The 19,741-nt window shown below is 39.4% G+C and overlaps 1 long non-coding RNA gene across 2 annotated transcripts in view; it reads left to right on the forward strand.

The window, feature by feature from the left end:
• Window positions 1-19,741, forward strand: part of LOC126937581 (uncharacterized) — a 283,668-nt gene that overhangs the window by 198,144 nt on the left and 65,783 nt on the right. The gene's annotated exons all lie outside the window — the stretch shown is intronic.

Raw genomic sequence — 19,741 nt, forward strand, 5'->3', positions numbered from 1 at the left:
ATTACAAAAGCCTGCAACAGCATTCAGCAAATCAGTTACTTCCACCAAAGGTCTTCATATCCTGACAGCAAATAGTTTGAAGTTTCCAAGGTTATAAAAAAAAGTATTTAAGAAAAAAAGCTTTTCTTTGAATATGCATTTTTATTTTTCTTTATAATTTTAATTATACTACATTTTTATTTATATTTCATATAAAGTTAGAGAATTAAGAGTGGATTAATATAATATTATCGTTACAATGTCAGTTGAGAATACACAAATTATGTCAGTAAATGTTCTCTGCAATTTCATCCCAGGAAATGTGAAAGAAGCTCATCTTAAACGTTGAGAGCTTTTGCCTCCAAAAATGTCTCCTCTTTCTACCCCTAAAATTCCTCAGAAAATAAAATTCATCACACCATAATTGGATATAAAGCTTATTAAACAGATACCATAGAGAGAAAAACACGTTTTCTTAAATTCGTACTAACATAAACAAGATAAACATCATCCAGTCCCAAGACCAGAGTTAGGGGCTGAACTCTGAGACAGTGTGCCTCTGAATAAAAATCCAAGTTATTTTCTAAGGTCTAATGGTAGAAGTTGGAGGTGCTCTTTCTTTTGCCCTTTTGCTAAGATGACATGCAGTGTAAGACCTAAATCTACAGGCCCTCTAATGAGACAGAGATGTCAGAGCCTGGTGTGCAGAGAAATGCCTCCTTGCTACATGGAACCACCCTCAGAATGTGTGAAGGTTCTGAGATTGACTGACAAGGGCCTATGCCTATTGGATCCAGTCTGATAGTTCTAGAAGTGGGCTTACTTTGGGGTCAGTTATAGGGAAGAAGGGAATTATATCAAAGATGGGACTTTCCATTGTCACTACTAACAACAGATCTGGTTTTCTTCTCTGAGCACCTGGAGCAAGATACGCTCTCAAAAGAAGAAATACTGAAGCTGCTCTTACTGGAAAAATCCCTGGCCCCTTCCTTCTAAAAATTGATGCCAGCAGACTGTCCTTCCAAAACCAGCTATGTTCATGTCCCTTCTCCAGTTAAAGTACTTTAATGGATAAACTTCTTAAAAATACCTGGTTTCCTGTATATACTACGGCTAATTTTGGAGACCTTGAGTCATTCCGTAGGGATCTGTCTTCTTACTCTCAGCCAGTTTATGTCTTTTCTTCTGTTTTTCATTAAGAACTTTATCCACAGCTGTTATCCAGAACCCTGCTCCAATATCAGTAACAAACCCAAAATGGCATGCAACCGGTGGCCTAACTTTAAGTTCCACCTGGACTAACGGACCGCCCCCCTTAGCCATGGACCCGTACTACCTTGGACCTGCTTTGAATTCCCAGCATGAAACTGTCTTCTCATTTTCTCTTTTCATGTGGTGTACAGACCATCTGCTTGTTTGCTCTCAGATCCATTCCTCAACATCTCCCTACTCTACTTTGTATCGCAAACAACTGGGCTATGCCCACTTCATTTGCCAGACTCCATGGTCAACAGCTTCCATCTGGGATCCATTAATGTGAGAAGCAGGTAGGACATTGAAGGAAGGGATGAATGGGTATATGTACTTCTCTTTCTCTGTTGCAGGTGGCTGCCATCTTTTTGAGATCAAAGCTCCCGCTGGGTACTTTCTTCTATGGTTCCTGTGCCCACTGGATGGCCTCAAATCATCAACTCTGGTAGCCATATTTCCTCATGTTGTCTCTCCAGCCCTAGGGGTGGCAAGAGACTTCTGCTGTTGCTATCCTGTCACTTGTCTCATCATAAGGCCTTCTCTCTGGGCCTCCTGGCTTTTTAGCAACTAGTCCCCAGTAATAAAATCCCTCTCCTCAAATTCTTGTTGGGACATATTATCTTTCTGAGTAGACTTTTATTGATAATTTAATATAGTTATCTCCATTATTCTCCTTTTCCTGGTTACTCAAACTTTTCTTAATAAGCAGTTATTTAGGAAAATGAGTCTTAAGTTATTTCAGAATTAAGAGTAAAATAATTCATTAACTTTTTCAGTTAAATGTTTAAAAGTTTGCTTAATATCTGCAGACAGTGTGAAACACAAAATCCCAGGCCTACAGGATGGTAAACAAAAGTTGAAGGTATTTCTGGACTTGCTGCTGATGGTGCTGGAAAATCAATCTCTTGTGAGGAAAAAGCTCCCAGCAATATAGATTGTTTGAACTACTTACCATTATGTCAAATTCACTTTAACATCTGCAAATAGACATACTGTATGAATACTGAGAGAAGCACTGTTTTCTGTGTTTGCACTTAAAGGCCTAATGTTGTATAGATTTTTATAATCAAGTAAGCTTTATAATTCGATAACAAGCCCTTTATTTAACCCTTAAACACTTGATGTCTTGGGTCAATTCCTGTTTCATATTCAAAAAAATTCACACATAATTCACTCTATCAAGACATAACTAAATATTTAGGAGGAACCTTTTATTTTGAATGTTGGTGTCTGCCCATTCTCAGTTCCCTGAAGACACACATCCCATTTCTCTTCCACCTCAGCAATGGTGATATCACAGCCAGACCTGTCAATGGGACTCTCAGAGAAAAACCTGTTTTTACAAGTCTTCAGTAAAGTATACCAGCTGCTTCAATACCAGCACAAGTTAGATACAAACCACATTTTCAAATTCTTAAAGCTGAGTAGTCATGAGTTTGGCTAGATATTCTGTGCTTACTGCTGGACGATGAGGAAATTATTAGATGTGGGATAGAGGTATGTACCAGTTGATAAGGTGCTGATGAAAAGGCAACAGGGCAAAGTTGCTTAGACCTCTTTCCTGGAAGTGTCTGTTTCTCCTCTGAATATTTCACCATGTCCATGGACTCCTTGCTATTCTCCAGGCAGTATTTCTGTATCCAGAGCCCATGCATTTAGTCATTTACTTATTCAAACAATTTATCCGGCACTAATAACCTGGAAAAAAGGCCCACACTTTTCATGTTTTCATGCAGTTTTACTTTTTGCAGAAGAAACACTCTTTGTTATACATAAAATCTTGCTGAGCCACCCTAAACTGCAGTGATTGTAGTCATCACTCTTTATGGTCATGTGTTCAGGCAGGCTTTCAACTGCAATGCACTCATGCACCAAACAGGTGGTGCCCACACCATATGATATGGTTAAGCAATGTGTCCCCACCCAAATCTCATCTTGAATTTTGATCTTCATAATCTCTACATGTTGAGGGCAGGACCTGGTGAGAGGTGATTGAATCTTAGGGGTGGTTTCTCCCATGCTGTTCTCATGATACTGAGTAGCTCTCATGAGATCTGATGGTTTTATACATGCTTGACAGTTCCTCCTACTGTGCATTCTCTCACATGCTGCCATGTAAAACATGCCTCTTCCTCTTCTGCCATGACTGTAAGTTTCCTAAGGCCTTCCCCACCATGCAGAACTATGAGTCAATTAAACCACTATCCTTTATAAATTACCTAGTCTCAGGTATTTCATTATAGCAATGTGCAAACAAACTAATACAGTAAATTGGTACTGAGGTAGTGGGGCATAGTTATAAGATACCTGAGAACGTGGAAGCAACTTTGGAACTGGGTAATGGGCAGAGGATGGAACAGTTTGCAGGGCTCAGAAAAAGACAGGAAGACACGAGAAAGTTTGGAACTTCCTAGAGACTTGTTGAATGGCTTTGACCAAAATGCTGATAGTGATATGGACAATGAAGTCCAGATGAGGACCAGATGGAAGTGGTGTCAGATGGAGATGAGGAACTGTTACCAGAAAGGGGTCCTGATCCAGACCCCAAGAGAGGTTTCTTGGATCTCACATAAGAAAAAATTTGAGGTGAGCAGAGCAGTCCAAGGGCTGATAGTTGCCCATTTTTATGGTTATTTAATGATTACATGCTGAACAAGGGGTGGATTATTCATGCCTCCCCTTTTCACCATATAGGGTAACTTCCTAATGTTGCCATGGCATTTGTAAACTGTTAAATTACTTTAATGGATAAACTTATTAAAAATACTTGGTTTTCTGAGTATACTACAGTTAATTTTGGTGACCCAGAGTCATTCCATAGGGTTCTCTCCTCCTATGCTTGTGTGAGTGTACCAGTGAGGACAACAGAAGTCACTCTCATCACCATCTTGAATGTGGTAGGTTTTAGCCAGCTTCTTTACTGCAACCTATTTTTATCAGCAAGGTCTTCATGACCTGTATCTTGTGCCGACATCCTATTTCATCCTGTGAGTTAGAATGCCTAACTATCTGGGATTGCAGCCCAGCAGGTTTCAGTCTTATTTTACCCAGCTCCTATTCAAGATGAAGTTGCTCTGGTTCAAACTCCTCTGACATAACTTCTCGGGAATTGGAATAAAGGTGATTCTTGCTATGCTTTAGCAAAGAGACTGTTGGTATTTTGTCCCCACCCTGGAGATCTGTGGAACTTTGAACTTGAGAGAGATAATTTAGGGTATCTGGTAGAAGAAATTTCTAACCGGCAAAGCATTCAAGAGGTGACAAAGCATAAAAGTTTGGAAAATTTGCAGCCTGACAAAGTGGTAGAAAAGAAAATCCCGTTTTCTGGGGAGAAATTCAAGCCAGCTGCAGAAATTTCCGTAAGTAACAAGGATCCAAATATTGATCACTGAGTGATATGGTTTGTCTGTGTCGCCACCAAAATCTCAACTTGAATTGTATCTTCCAGAATTCCCACATGTTGTGGGAGGGACCCAGAGGGAGGTAATTAAATCATGGGGGCCAGTCTTTTCTGTGCTATTCTTCTGATAGTGAATAAGTCTTGTGAGAGCTGATGGATTTTTCAGGAGTTTCTGCTTTTGCTGCTTCTTCACTTTCTCTTGCTGCCACCATATAAGAAGTGCTTTTGCCTCCTGCCATGATTCTGAGGCCTCCCCAGCCTTGTGGAACTGTAAGTCGAATTAAACCTCTTTTTCTTCCCAGTCTCAGGTATGTCTTTGTCAGCAGCCTCAAAACAGACTAATATACCAACACAATGGGGAAAATGTCTCTGACCTTTTCAGAGACCTTCTCAGCAGCCCCTCTTATCATAGGTCTGGAGGCCTAGGAGGGAAAAATGCTTTCGTGGGCCAGCTCCAGGGCCCACCTCCTGTATGCAGCCTCGGGACTTGGTGCCCTGCACCCCAGCCACTCCAGCTATGACTAAAAGGGGCCAATGGACATCTTGGGCCATTGCTTCAGAGGATGCAAGCTCCAGGCCTTGGCGGCCTTCACATGGTGTTGGTCCTGCGGGCAAGCAGAAGTCAAGAATTGAAGTTTGGGAACCTCTGCCTAGATTTCAGAGGATGTATAGAAACACCTGGATGTCCAGGCAGAGGTTTGCTGCAGGGGCAAGGCTCTCATGAAGAACCCCTGCAAGGGCGGTGCAGAAGGGACATGTGGAGTTGGAGCCCCTACACAGAGTCCCCACTGCAGCACTGCCTAGTGGAGCTGTGAGAAGAGGGCTACCATCCTCCAGACTCCAGATAAATCAACTGACAGCTTGCACTGTGCACCTGGAAAAATCACAGACACTCCATACCAGCCCATGAAAGCAGCTGAGGTGGGGGCACTGTACCCTGCAAAGCTACAGGGGCAGAGCTGCCTAAGGCTGTGGGAACCCACCTCTTACATCAACATGACCTGGATGTGAGACATGGAGTCAGAGGAAATTATTTTGGAGCTTTAAGATTTAATAACTACCCCATTGGATTTTGGACTTGCATGGGACCAGCAGCCCTTTTGTTTTGGCCAGTTTCTCCCATTTGGAATGGTAACATTTATCCAATGCCCGTACCCCCATTTTATCTTGGAAGCAACTAACTTGCCTTTCATTTTACAGGCTACTAGGCAGAAGGGACTTGACTTGTCTCAGATGAGACTCTGAACTTTGAAATAAGACTTTGGGGGACTGTGGGAAGGCATAATCGGTTTTGAAATATGAGGACATGAGATTTGGGAGGGACCAGGGACAGAATGATATGGTTAGGCTCTGGGTCCTCACCTAAATCTCATCTTGAATTGCAATCCCCCATAATCCCCATGTGTTGAGAGTGGGACCTGGTGAGAGGTGATGAAATCATGGGGCTGGTTTCCCCCATCCTCTTCTTATGATAGTGAGTGAGTTCTCATGAGATCTGATGGTTTTATAAGGGGATCTTCTCCCTTGGCTCTGCACTTCTCTCTCCTCCCACCTTATGAAGACGGATGTATTTGCTTCCCCTTTCACCATTATTGTATGTTTCCTGAGGCCTCCCCAGCCATGCAGAAATGTGAGTTAATCGGACTTCACAATATATAATATTTATATATTGCCCAGTCTCGGGTATAATTTTTATAGCAGTGTGGAAACAGACTAATATAGTAAATTGGTACCAGGAGGGGGGCAGTGCTATAAAGATACCTGAAAATGTGGAATTCACTTTGAAACTGAGTAATGGGCAGAAGTTGGAAGAGTTTGGAGGGCTCAGAAGACAACAGGAAGACGTGAGAAAGTGTGGAACCTCCTAGAGACTTGAATGGTTTTGACAAAAATGCTGATAGTGATCTGGACAATGAGGTCCAGGCTGAGGTGGTCTCAGATGGAGATGAGAAACTTATTGGGAATTGGAGCAAAGGTCACTCTTGCTATGCTTTAGCAAAGAGACTGGTGGCATTTTGCCCTGGTGCTACAGATCTGTGGAACTGTAAACTTGAGAGAGGTGATCTGAAATTGGAACTTATGTTTAAAAGGGAAGCAGAGCATAAAAGTTTAAAAATTTCACAGCCTGACAATGTGGTAGAAAAGAAAAATCCATTTTCCAGGGAGAAATTAAAGCCAGCTGCAGAAATTTGCATACAAAACGAAGAGCTAAATGTTAGTCACCAAGACAATGGGGAAAATGTCTCCAGGACATGTCAGAGGGCTTTACAGCAGCCCCTTCCATCACAGGCCCAGAGGCCTAGCAGAGAAAAATGGTTTCATGGGCCAGGCCCAGGACCTTGCTGCTTTGTACAGTCTCAAGACTTGGGGCCCTGCAACCCAGCTGTGGCTAAAAGGGGCCAGTGTATAACTCAGGCCATCACTTCAGAAGGTGCAAGCCCCAAGCCTTGGTGGCTTCCACATGCTATTGGGCCTTCAGGTACACAGACATCAAGAATTGAGGTTTGGGAACCTCTGCCTAGATTTCAGATGATGTACGGAAACACCTGGTTATCCAGGCAGAAGTTTGCTGCAGGGATGGAGCCCTCATGGAGAACCTCTGCTGGGAGACTTCAGAAGGGAAATGTGGGGTTGGAGCCCACACACAGAGTCTCCGCTGGAGCACTCCCTAGTGTAGCTATGAGAAGAGGGCCACCATTCTCCAGACCCCAGAATGGTAGATCCACTGACATCTTGCACTGTGCACCTGGAAAAATCACAGACACTCAATGCCAGTTCATGAAAGCAGCCACAGGGTCTGTGCCCTACAGAGCCACATGGGCAGAGCTGCCCAAGACCATGGGAGCCCACCTCTTGTATCAGTATGATGTGGGTGAAACATGAAGTCAAAGGAGATCATTTTGGAGCTTTAAGACTTAACAACTGCCCCACTGGATTTCAGACTTGCATGGGGCCTGTAGCTCCTTTGTTTTGGCCAAATTCTCCCATTTGGAATAGAAGCATTTATCCAATGCCTGTATCCCCATTGTATTTAGGAAGTAACTAACTTGCTTTTGATTTTATAGGCTCCTAAATGGAAGGAACTTGCTCTGTCTCAGATGAAACTTTGCACGTGGACTTTTGAATTAATGCTGGAATGAGTTAAGACTTTGAGGGACTGTTGGGAAGGCATGATTGTCTTTTGAAATGTGAGAAAGATGAGATTTGGGGGGATCCAGGGGCAGAATGACATGTTCTGGCTGTGTGTCCCCACCCAAATCTCATCTTGAATTGTAATCCCCATGTGTTGGGGGAGGGACCTCATGGGAGGTGATTAAATCATGGGGTGGTTCCCCCTTGCTGTTCTTGTGTTAGTGACTCCTCATGAGATCTGATAGTTTTATAAGGGCCCTTTCCCCCTTGATTCTGCACTTCTCTCTCTTGCTGCCTTATGAAGAAGGACATGTTTGCTTCCCCTTCTGCCATGATTGTAAGTTTCTTGACACCTCTGTAGCTGTACCGAAATGTGAATCAATTAAATCTCTTTTCTTTATAAATTCCTCAGTCTCAGGTATTTCTTTATAACAATGTGAGAATGGACTAATATACCATACTAGTCATTCAGTATTTTGAATATCTTCTACCCTTATCAACACTCTAATGAATTAGTTCCTAAAATGTTTCATGAACCGTGTTGTTATTATTATGTTGAATGAGATAGCTATGATTCTTACCGCTGTGGAGAGCAAACAGTGTATTAACAAATAACAAAAATAAACTATGATGATTGCAGGGCAGGGAGACAGCAGGGAGGTATTATGGAAGCACACTGATGGTAGTTTAATGTAGTATAGAAAACAGGGAAGGCCTTCCTGAATAAACAACATTTAAGATGAGATTAGAAGGATGAGTAGAAATGATCTAGAAAATGTCTACGTTATCTGAAAAATGTGTGTTGGGGCAAGAGGAGAGAGGGTGACAGTGTCAGAGGTAACAGAAAGTACTAAGATATGGCATAAAGGACAGTAATGAAAGAGCTGAAAGAGCTCAGAAAGGCTAGAGAGTACACTGAGCAAGGTAGGTTGCTACTAGGTAAGGCTAAAGAGGGTAACAAGCAACAGGGCTCTTGAATAATTTGTAAACTATGCTGTGAAGTTCAAACTTCATCCTAAAGGCAAAGGGAAGTCTTTTCAGCAAAGATTTATTATTCATAGAAAATCTTTCTGCAGGGTGAAGAAAAAAATGGTTTTGAGGTCTTTTAAGAGGGGGGAGATAAGAAAAATGTCTATTACTGCAATCCAGGTGAAACAATTGATGATGACCAGGGCTGAATTCTGACAATCAAGATGGAGAGAAATAGATGGATTCAAAAGGTATTTAACAGGTAGGACCACTTGTCACTTAACATCTATTGCTCAGAATTTTATTCATGTATCTAGAAATAATTCCTATGTTGCCCATATATTCTGAACCAAAAAGGAAGACACATTTTTACCAATGGTGTAAAATGCTTGAAATTGGATCTATTTTGGAAAAATCTAGGATATTTGATATTTACACTGATCTCCTCAATTATAGTATAATCTTCTAATGATAATGCATCATTCTATCTCTCATAGTACTTAGCACAGAGATGAGCATATATTAGACGCTCAGTAATGCTGTTTGATAAACTCAAATGTGCCTATGTGAAATTCAACAGCTAAGCAGAAAACTTAAAGGACACATGGTTCTAACCTATTTCTACATGAAGAGTTGCTAAATTGTTTGTTGCTGATATATTTTTTTAATGACCTATGACCTAGAATATACTTAGTAAGAAATGATAGACAATGTGGTGTTTCAGGAATATCTTGAGTCCGATGACCCCTTGACCAGCACTGAGTTCATCATACTTTCAGTTCATAAATGTATCTGCCCTTAGGCTGTGTTCGAGAACCAAAAGGCTTTTATTTAATATGAAGCTGATATTATTGATTTTTCTTCCACACATAGTGGGGGCATGATAATCCAACCTTATATTTATTAGGCCGACTAATCATTAGTCGTGCTTGAGCTTTGGAAAGTTCAGGGCTTTGGTTGTGTTCCAAGTGTTCAGAAGTCCAGATGCTCATTCAGAGTGTTCATTCACTAGCAAAAGCACTGAAGACCTTTTCCTTATACCTCAATTATTTTCTTCGTGATATGTGTTTTCCTTTCTCCCAGCCCTTCTGTCCAGCTACAATCTCATAATTAGCTTATTTATAAATTCCCTTCTATGACGTTTCAGCCTAATGAGTTCTAGAGAGTTCTTAAATAGATTTTTTGTCTTAGTGTGGGAGGGTAAGAAATATTATTTCAAATACTCTCCAGGGTCCAGCATGATGTATTATTTTTCTTTTTTTCTTTTTTTTTACTTTTTTTTTTTTTTTAATACTCCACTCAGCTCATACCTATAGCATGATGTATTAGAAGAACATGAGCTTATGGTCAAATATCCTAGTTTGAAGACAATTTTAGCCACTTACATTGTAAAGTTGGACAAAAAAAAACTTTTCAGTTTTTGTTCTCTTATTTACTAAATGTGGATAAAAATAATGTAATTCACTTTCTTAATATTAAACGACAACACACACATAAAGGTTTTTTTTTTTTTTTAACATAACCTGACATACAATAAATGGTCAAGATATACCAATTCTGCCACCCCATTTCCTTTTATTTTCAATTGATCTATTAGTTAGAGACTAAGCTGAGGCTGCCTAATAATCTTCTTACCCACCACTCCCAGACTTCCAACTAGTCTAATTAAGAATGAGAGTCAACTTACTACAGTAGGGATGTCCACTTGTAATCGTGTCTATGGAACTGAACTGACAGACACATTCATGGCTCCTGCTGCATAGTTTTCATCTTGAAAGACAACAAGGAGATCTTTCTTTAATTACACAGTGGCTATAACCACCTGAAGAGCCATGTCCACAAAGGACTGATTTTTTTATTCATCATAACATGTATCGTAGTCTTCACCTAGTGCATGCTCAATAAACTGTTTTGAATACATTCACAAAATTACCTTGTTGAGGAGATTGTGAAGTTCTGCCCATCACCAAGAAAGTCGTGACAAACAAGTGTGTCCCTGGAAGCTAGAGAGAAAGAAGTGCCTCATTCACCGTTCCATTCCTAGTTCTTGTCTTATGGTAGGGACCCAATACATATTTACCACTGAATGAGTGAGTAAGCAAATGAATAATTGAATGAAAATTATTTTCTATATTCTGCTCTACATGGATTTGCTGATGCAAGGCCCTAACAGAGGAAAAAAAAAGTCTGTGTAGGAAGGACTCTGATTGGGTAGCTTGCAAGAAAAGGAAAAAAAAAAAAAAAAAAAAAAAAAAAAGGGAAGAGAAAAATCACACAGGAAATGGATTTCACCTGAGGAAACCCTTTATAACAATATTAACAATGTTTTAAAGGAATTCTAAGAACCAAGGACAGGTTTTTGAGTTAGGAAAGAAACCAGCATATTGGATGTTTCTATTGAAGGTATAAGTAAATTATAAGTAAATTTGTACATGATATGGCATAATTTTGAGAAAGATAAGGTTTATCTCTGTACCTCCTTTTTTTCACTTTTTATTTTATTATCTGTCCAAACCTTGCCTGCTCCCTCCTAACCACACTGCATGTTGCTTGAAGTCCTGAGGTTTTCTGATTGGTCATCCATCATCCATTCAACAATTACCAACATTTAAGAAGTAGAGTAGATGCCTGCAGTTCTCTATACTTGTCCCCCAGTCCTTGACTGCATATTACTTATCAGTACTTGTACCTGCAACTTTGTTCCAAAGTTATCTGTGAACCCCAGGGACAGCTTCCCCCAGACAGAGCTGAAAATGTTGGGGAGTTTATAACCCTACAGGGGCAGCCTTCAGTCAATGACTAACTAGGGGCAGCTTTGAAATTCCATCAGTTTGCTTTGAGACAGGACAAACTCTGTTATGTCATGAATGTTCACATCTCTTGTGGAATCAGGCTGGGTCTGGAAATAACCCAAAGTTATTATTTCTTGGCTTCTCTATCTATAATGTTGCTCCATATCCTCACTGATACTTCTTGGGGTGACTTGTTTAATAAACCACTTGCACATTCGTCACAGCTATTTAAAAACTTGAGATAAAATACTGAAACATTGCCATAGGCCAGGAATTTCTCTCCAACTCTCTACCTGAAAATACTACTTACCAGACATCCACTGAATAGTGAAGTTAAGATGAGGAAGTTCTAATTACTTTTATGATGATAATTCTAGACTGCCCAGAACTTGCTTGTTTCTAATCTGGTCTTTCTTAAATCCAGTTTCCTTTCCAGTTTTCAAAAGCCCCTGTGATCTTAAAAGTTTTTTACTCCTTCTAACTCCTAACTTTTGACTCTAACTCAAAGATTCTGGTTCAAACTGACCAACAATCAACACATCTAATTTTAGCCTTTTATCTAGTACTTTGACACTTTACCCAGTTTGCTCAGGCCTAGAACTGTAGGTGCTTTGTCATCCTCTGCAATTTTGGAGGTTAGGGCTGAAGTTTCAGGTATTCCACTAGACAACCAGAATTCAAAGATGGTTAAAACTCTGTATTGAAAAATAGTACCAGGTTAGCAGTCATTGATATAAAGTCTCTAAAATTCTAAATAAAACACCCCTAAAAACACAGGGGGAAAAATAGAAGAAAATTTGCACCACTATTGTAATTAAGAGCAACAGTCCTACTGTAGTAGGGATGTCCACTTGTAACTAGTTCTGTGGAACTGAACTGACAGACACATTGATGGTTTCTGCTGCATAGTTTCTATCTTGAAAGACAACAAGGAGATCTTTTGTCAATTGTATACTGCGTATTTCTGGAATTGAACAGGCAAGATCTATAATTTATGCAACCTAGAAAAATTGTTGGTTATCTTTCTACTGCAAAGAAAATATATTTTACAAGATTATTAGAATGCATTCTTCTCTAGCAACAATATCTACCTCTCTACCAAACCCAAGATTTTTTTATATGTGCTATCCATATGGAAGGAAGAGACAGAAAGATTCTTAGACATAGGTGAGAACGGAGGAGAGTAGGCAAATAGTGTACATACCATATATCACCCACAAATGATCTATGAAGTTATAATATGTAGATAAAAATATTTGATTAAGAGAAGAATCAATGTGGAGAATTTAGGAACCTGGAAGTATTGCTATACTTTTTTTTTCTGGTGAGGAATAAAATCTAGTAAAATAGAATTACAAAAATTATAAATATGATTTAATTTTGAAATAAATCTGAAGAGAGCACATATATGTAAAAAATAATTTGTAATTGTAATTTGGTTCTCTTCCAGATTTTATTTATTTTAATATGGATTATAAAATGGAAGGAAAGCTTATAAGTAGAAATAAAAATCAGTAAATCTCTATCCTAAATCCTCATGCTAAGTATTGTAGAAAGACATGGAAGGAGATCTAGTTCACATTTTGCAAAGATCCCTCTGAGTCTGATATGAAGGCCGGACAGTAATATGCTGGAGCCGACCTCATAGGCTCCAAGCAACTATTGTTAAATTTGCGGGAATTTTGCAAGCGCTCTGCTTAACAAGTGCATCCTTGAAATCAGCCATGTTGGGAGTATTTATAATGTGGAAATGGGCAAATGCTAGAAAGTCAAGGTTTTCTTCCCTAGTAAACATTTGCCAGCACACTACTGAAAATGGCTGATAGACAGACAAAAGGATCTGGGAGACAAGTAAGGAATTTTGAAATTCTCCAGGAAAGAGATGTGGGGGCTTGATGCAGGGAGTTAGCCATGGAAATATACTGATTAGGCTATGGTATTCAGGTAGTGGTACCAGGGTAAGCGAAGGATCAAATGTGGGAGTGAAGGGTAGCCATCAGGGATGACTTGAGCTATGCTAGACAGCGTGTTATTTACTAAGATGGGAAAAAGCAGATAAGGAGCAGGGTCTTCTTGTGGTAACAGGAAGAGGACGTGGGACAAGGGTTCCATTTTGACCATGTTTGGTTTATGAAACTTATTAAAGGTACAAGCGGATAAATATCATAAAAGTCAAAGTAGTGGTTTGGGGGTGCAGAGGAGGCTATGATTGGAAGGAGAAACACAGAAGGTTTCTGGGGTGCTGACAATGCTCTGAGTGACCTGTATCTGGTTACGTAAGATGTTTCCTTAGTGATAATTCATTAAACTGTACAATTATGCCTTTTATATCTTTTCTATGTATATTATTTTACAATAAAAAAAGTTTTAAAAGCAGAAAACATGAGATTTCTAGATAAAAGCTTGGGTAAATATTAACTTGCAGAAAGGAAGGCACAAAATGATAGAATTCATAAAGAAAAGTTGTACATGGTACATATAGAAATTAAGATTTTCATAATGGCAAAAAAGACCATGAATAAAGCAGGAAACATATTTGCAGAACTTATGGTGACAAAGTCAGTTTTGCTAGTTTAACATAGAATTTTTACAAATCAATTAGAAAAAGACTAACACAACCCTATAGAAATGATCTGAACTGGCAGTTTACAGAAAAGGGAAAAGCAAGCGTCTAATATGAAGAAGCTCAATATCATTCATAAATTTTGAAAAGTTTCAAATGAAGATGGCAATGATACTCAAGTTCTAATCTATTATACCAGTGAAACTATTAATAAAAGTATGATAATATGCTGATTTTCCAAGGATTTGGAGAAATAAGCAAGCATTCCTTTACAATTGGAATTTTCTGAAGGGGGAATGTAGCAATTTAAAAAAAAAAATAATCATATACACTTAAACCTGGTGTATGGATGATGGAGTCTGTGATGTGCTGCCCAGAACTCCCTTCAGTGGAGAAAGACTTGTTTCTCTAGGGGCTAGGAGAGCTGACAACAGCTTCCAGGTGTCAGCACACTTAGAAAATTCCCCAACTGAAGAGAGTTGCCTAGTTCAAGATCATAGCCTCTTTTCGCAGCAACTCATATCCAAGAATTAGTCAACTGGGGCATATGAAGATCCCCTTGATTTAACTTGGGACATCTCTGAAGGACCATCCAGATTTAGAGTCCCCCAGGGTCACTGAGACTGTGCCACCTTCTCCTACCGCCTGATCCTTTGCCCTTTCCCCAACTTCCTTGGGTGCCAATTCTAAGAGCTTTCCTTAATAAACCTCCTGCATGCGAATTTTTCTCTCAGAGTCTGCAGGAACCCAACAGTGGCACTCAGTGATGCCATCATTATACCTTATCAATATAATTGTAAATTATCACTGTGGAATTTGATAATTTTTTATTACAGGAGTTTTTAGTAGCAAAATGTGTGTCAAAAGGAAGTGTTATCAGTCCAGAATTAGATAAAAATTATCTTATAACTATGGGACACAATACTAGGCAAATAATAAAAATAGGTAGGTAGTTCTATGTGAAACCATAGGGAAATATCAAGATGTATTATATTGTTAGTAAAATGCACAACCGTTTATAGACTGGAGTCATTTTTGTAAATAAAAATTGATGATTGAAACCATATTTATTTTCAATATTATGGGAGAAATGGCAAAAAATGCTTAAGAGAATAGCCAAGAGAAAGCACCCCCTCAAATCTTGGATGTGGAGAGCATAACTGACGGGAAACCCCCACTACTGCAGTTTAAAACGTACTGCTGCATTGAGCTAAAGGCCAAGCTTCTCACTCACTGGTTTCTCCTGGCTAGTGACTGAGCCCAGCAGGGATATTAAGACAGGCCTGCTCCTGAGACAGAGGTCTTCTTGGACAAGTGATCTTGGACTTAGGACTCCTAAATTGTCTTACTATAATTTCCCTAAAACTGTACACAAGTTTAAGAAGCTGTAACTTAGCCTCTTTCCTTCCACACCTCCTTCCCTCAGGTCAGAACTGCATCATGTTTTGACTGCTCTTCAAGCTTCTCTCAACTCTCTTCCTATTTTCTTTCACAAGTACTTCCCCTAATACATTTTTCACACATCTAATTCTAGCTCAGTGTCTGCTTCTGGGAGGACCCAGAATTTTCCCATTTTCCTTGTTTAAATACAGTGGCAGAATTTTCCCACTTTCCTTGGTTAAATGCACTAGCAGAGCAGAAGGGTAAAGGAGACACTTGATTTTCATATTCTAGTTTCCTGTAGTGTTTGAATCTTCCAATCATATATGTGTAAAACTCTTAATTGTTAAAATGTCAACAAGTTTTATGTGGGCAGAGATCTTGTGCACATTTTATTTTTCTTCTTTATATATTTTTCTTCCCCTGTTTTATTCAAACAAATCAACTTAACATTATTATCCTTCTTCTCTCCCCCCATTACTTTTATCCCAGGAAAATCTTTCTCCTGTATTTAATCCCAACCTGTAAGTTACTTTCAAAAATTTCAAATATGTTTATCTGGTTCAGAGAATAATACTCATTGGTGATAAGTTCATGGAGGAAATAAAACCAGGAAATATAATCATCTGAAGAAGGTCACAATTTATGCTGCTGTTGTTTCTCTTGTTACCATTTGGTGTTGCTGTGGAACATGTGTCAACTGAAGCCTGGTAAAGTCCTTTTGAATGAGCAGAAGCATCCTGGTGACCCGGGGACATGTGGCTAACCAGCTGGCACTCCAGTCGGTATTTATGCACTGCCACAACACAGTAGTGACTGAGAACAGAGTCACTTTCCTGGCAGTAATTTCTTAAGGTTTAAAAGAAGTGAAAGTCAGTCTTCCACATGGTTCCACTAAGCTGTCTATAGTCACTCTACTACTGCTTTGGCTCTGTGTTTCCAATGTCATAATTCCTTATTACATTATTTTACAGTACACAGATGTTCTTTACTTTGTCGGTCCCAAAACATGTTCCTTTTTCTGTTCTGTGTATATGACATTTCCTTGTTCAAATGGACAAGGAGAAAAGGAGACACTGAATTGTTTTGTTGTATTATGAGATTGAGATTGGAAGCAATTTTTTTTTTTGCTTTTGATTTTTGTTGTAGTATTATATGTGTAATTATTTTTTAAGGAAACCTTTTAAAAAGCATGCTTGACAAATTATTTATTTAACATTCAAATGCTGCATTCCCATGTAGATTAATGTCACAGTCTTTGAGTGTTTCTTCATCTTTCCATGGCTTTGTATATTGCCAACCTAGTACACACCAGATTTGGCCAATCACAAAAACACTCAGAGTGGCTTTACAGCACTTATGGAGAGGTTGACAACACATCTTACTACAAATTGTGTCTATTACCCAGTTTACTACTTGCATTAATGACTCCAACCTCATGGGGAAATGCAATGCTTTGTCACACACTGATCACACTTAAAAGAGGATATCTTCAGCTTCTGCTCTTATTTTCAAAGAGAAAGTCTGTTGTTACTCACAGCTCACTAGTAGTAATGCAGGAGGTACAGGTGGACTGTATATACCAGGCCTTTGCAATGAGATCTGGTAAGTCTCCACAGGTATGGACTGGAAAAAGTTTATCAGGAGATACTATGCCCAACTTCTCCCTCCACCTCATACTCTCATCAAAAAGTCATTGTGAAAGCTGGAGCATTTGTTCAAATGTTTGAATTTGGTCTCAAAGGCTTCTATTTTGCTGTCACAAAAGATTACTAGAGCAGCTTTCCAGCCCCACTCTATATCTCAGGGCAAGGCAAGGACACTTGTTTATTTTAGTTTTGATTAATGTTTGCTTATCTGGGCTCTTTGTCAGAAAATTCTAGCCAGGTCTTTTTGGTCTTTTTAAAAATACATTCTATGAATTGAACTGTGTCTCCCCAAATTTTATATATTGAAGCCCTAACCACCAGTGTGACTGTATTTGGAAACAGGACCTGTGAGGAGGTGATAAAGGTTAAATGAGGTCATATGGGTGAGGCTCTAGCCTAACAGGGCTGGTGCCCTTAGAAGAAAAGAAAGAGATACCAGAAAAGAGAGCTCTCTCTCTCTCTCCACTCTGTAAGAACACAGCAAGAAGGCAGCCATCTGTAAGGCAGGAAAAGAGCCCTCACCAGCAATTGACCATGCTGGCCCCTTCATCTTGCACTTTCAGCTTCCAGAACTGTGAGAAAACGAATGTCTTTAAGTCATCCAGTCTGTGGTATTTTGCTCCTCTGTCTTCACTCACCTCTCTATAAGAATGACGAACATTTGCAGCAATAAAAGTTTCTAGGAAAGGAACAGAATGCTTTTCAGATCTCTTGTTAAATGTTGCAGTGCTTCCCTACAATTACCTAGATAAAATAAAATACATACGCATGGTAATGGAGTGAGTCTCACTTTAGAAACTTTTAACACTACTGCTGTATTGCTTCTTCATAGGTTGGCCAAACTGGTCCAAACAGGCTAGTACCTAGGAGGACAGCTCATCAATCTCTCTCTCATTTTGGGTTCTTGCTTATCATATCTGCACCCAGTATTGTTATAGGGTTGGAACACAGCAGTTTTTAGGTGATGTCTGGTGTTATTATAATCCCTAGTTAACCTTGTTATCCTCATGATGCTTATGATTCCTTGTTTGATGTCTGTGTTTTCAGTTGTACTGTAAGCTCTGTAATAGCAAGGTTTGCATCTGTTTTGCTCAGGAGTTTATCCCCAGTAACTACCACGGTAGTTGACAAAAAATAAGTGCCCAGTGAATATGCATCCCGTTCAAGTGGGTAGATGTGTCCCCATTCATGTGGATCAGAGAAGTGGGTGTCTTTCAGCCTCTACTTGCCACCTCAGTTGAGCAGCTTTATGTAGCACACATGGAAGGCCAGCTTCAGGTTGTTCCTGGTGAGATTCTTCTCCTTGTTCTATTGTCCGAGGTCAGTGTGGCTAGCTAACCACAGCCTCTACCTCTGGGCTTTTGCTGGTGTGGGTCTCGCATTAGTCTTTGTGCTCCATGTACTCCAGAGGCATGAATCAAGCTCTCTGAGTGCTTCCACCTGTCTCACTCTGCTTTCTGGGAAGGGTTGGGACCCCTGGTCCTCCTTCCTTCAGGGTAGGGACAATGCTATTGCTCTCCAACAACTCTCTCTGACAACTTTCACTCTTGAATACTACAATAGTAACCTATTAAACTATATTGGTCACCTTTTTTGCACATGGAGCTCAAACGATCAGGCACCTCACATTAGGTTGTTGAAACACTTGCCACTTAATGGCTTGTCCCTAGCCTTTTGTGGTCTCAGTCAAATGAGGGATAAAAGATGCTCCATTTTAATATCCTCTTGCATTCATGTAAAACCCATATTCAAGTTGCTTCTGAACAATGCAGGATTCCATCTCTCATTTACATTCAGCCAGTTTAAATATATGAAGCCAGCTATTACGTCCTCTATACCACCTAGTCATCTGTCCATTTCCTGTTCCTTAAAAATGACAGTGGCTTTCAGACCCTTTCCCATCCTGATTTTCCTCTTCAGGTCATATTCTAATTTGCCATGGTACTTAAAATGTTGACCTGTAATTGAACATAATACTCCAGATGTGTTTTGATCAGAATATAGAAAGACGATTACTTCCCATAAACCAGAAATTACACTTTTATTAATGCAGTCTAAGATCCTTGGCTTTTTAGCAGCCACATCACACTGAATTACAGAGTTGACTGTAATTCAAAATAATATCCAATTTAAAGCAAGTGCTATTCCCCTGCCAGCTGGATAGGGTTTCCCATTTAAATGGAGCATTTAAGCCAAAATGAGGTTAATATGTGACCAGAGGTGACATTAGACCACCAAAGCACATTGGACTCCTAAATTGGTTGACTAATAAGTGTCACAAATCAGCTCAAGTGAAACTGGAAGTGTCAACTACCCTACTTGTCAACAGGAAGAGAAATTGGGGTTGTGGGTGATGGTAATAAACAAGTCACTCCTTAGAATTATTCATAGGTATTTTTCCGAAGGAATAGTCCTATTTATTATACAAATTGCTCTTTTCAGATTTTAATGTGATATTTAAAATTCAACTTCCTTTAATTTTTAAAAACAACATGTTTCTGATTTTAAAATACTTGTTCATCATGGAAATTTGGAAAATATGGCAAATTATAAATAGGAAGAATTAACCTATATTTGCAGAGATAACTCTGTTAACATCTTTTAGTGTCACTGCTTTTTCATTTGA

This window comes from Macaca thibetana, chromosome 15 (assembly GCF_024542745.1).
Source record: "Macaca thibetana thibetana isolate TM-01 chromosome 15, ASM2454274v1, whole genome shotgun sequence".
In the NCBI taxonomy this organism is placed as follows: Eukaryota; Metazoa; Chordata; class Mammalia; order Primates; family Cercopithecidae; genus Macaca; species Macaca thibetana.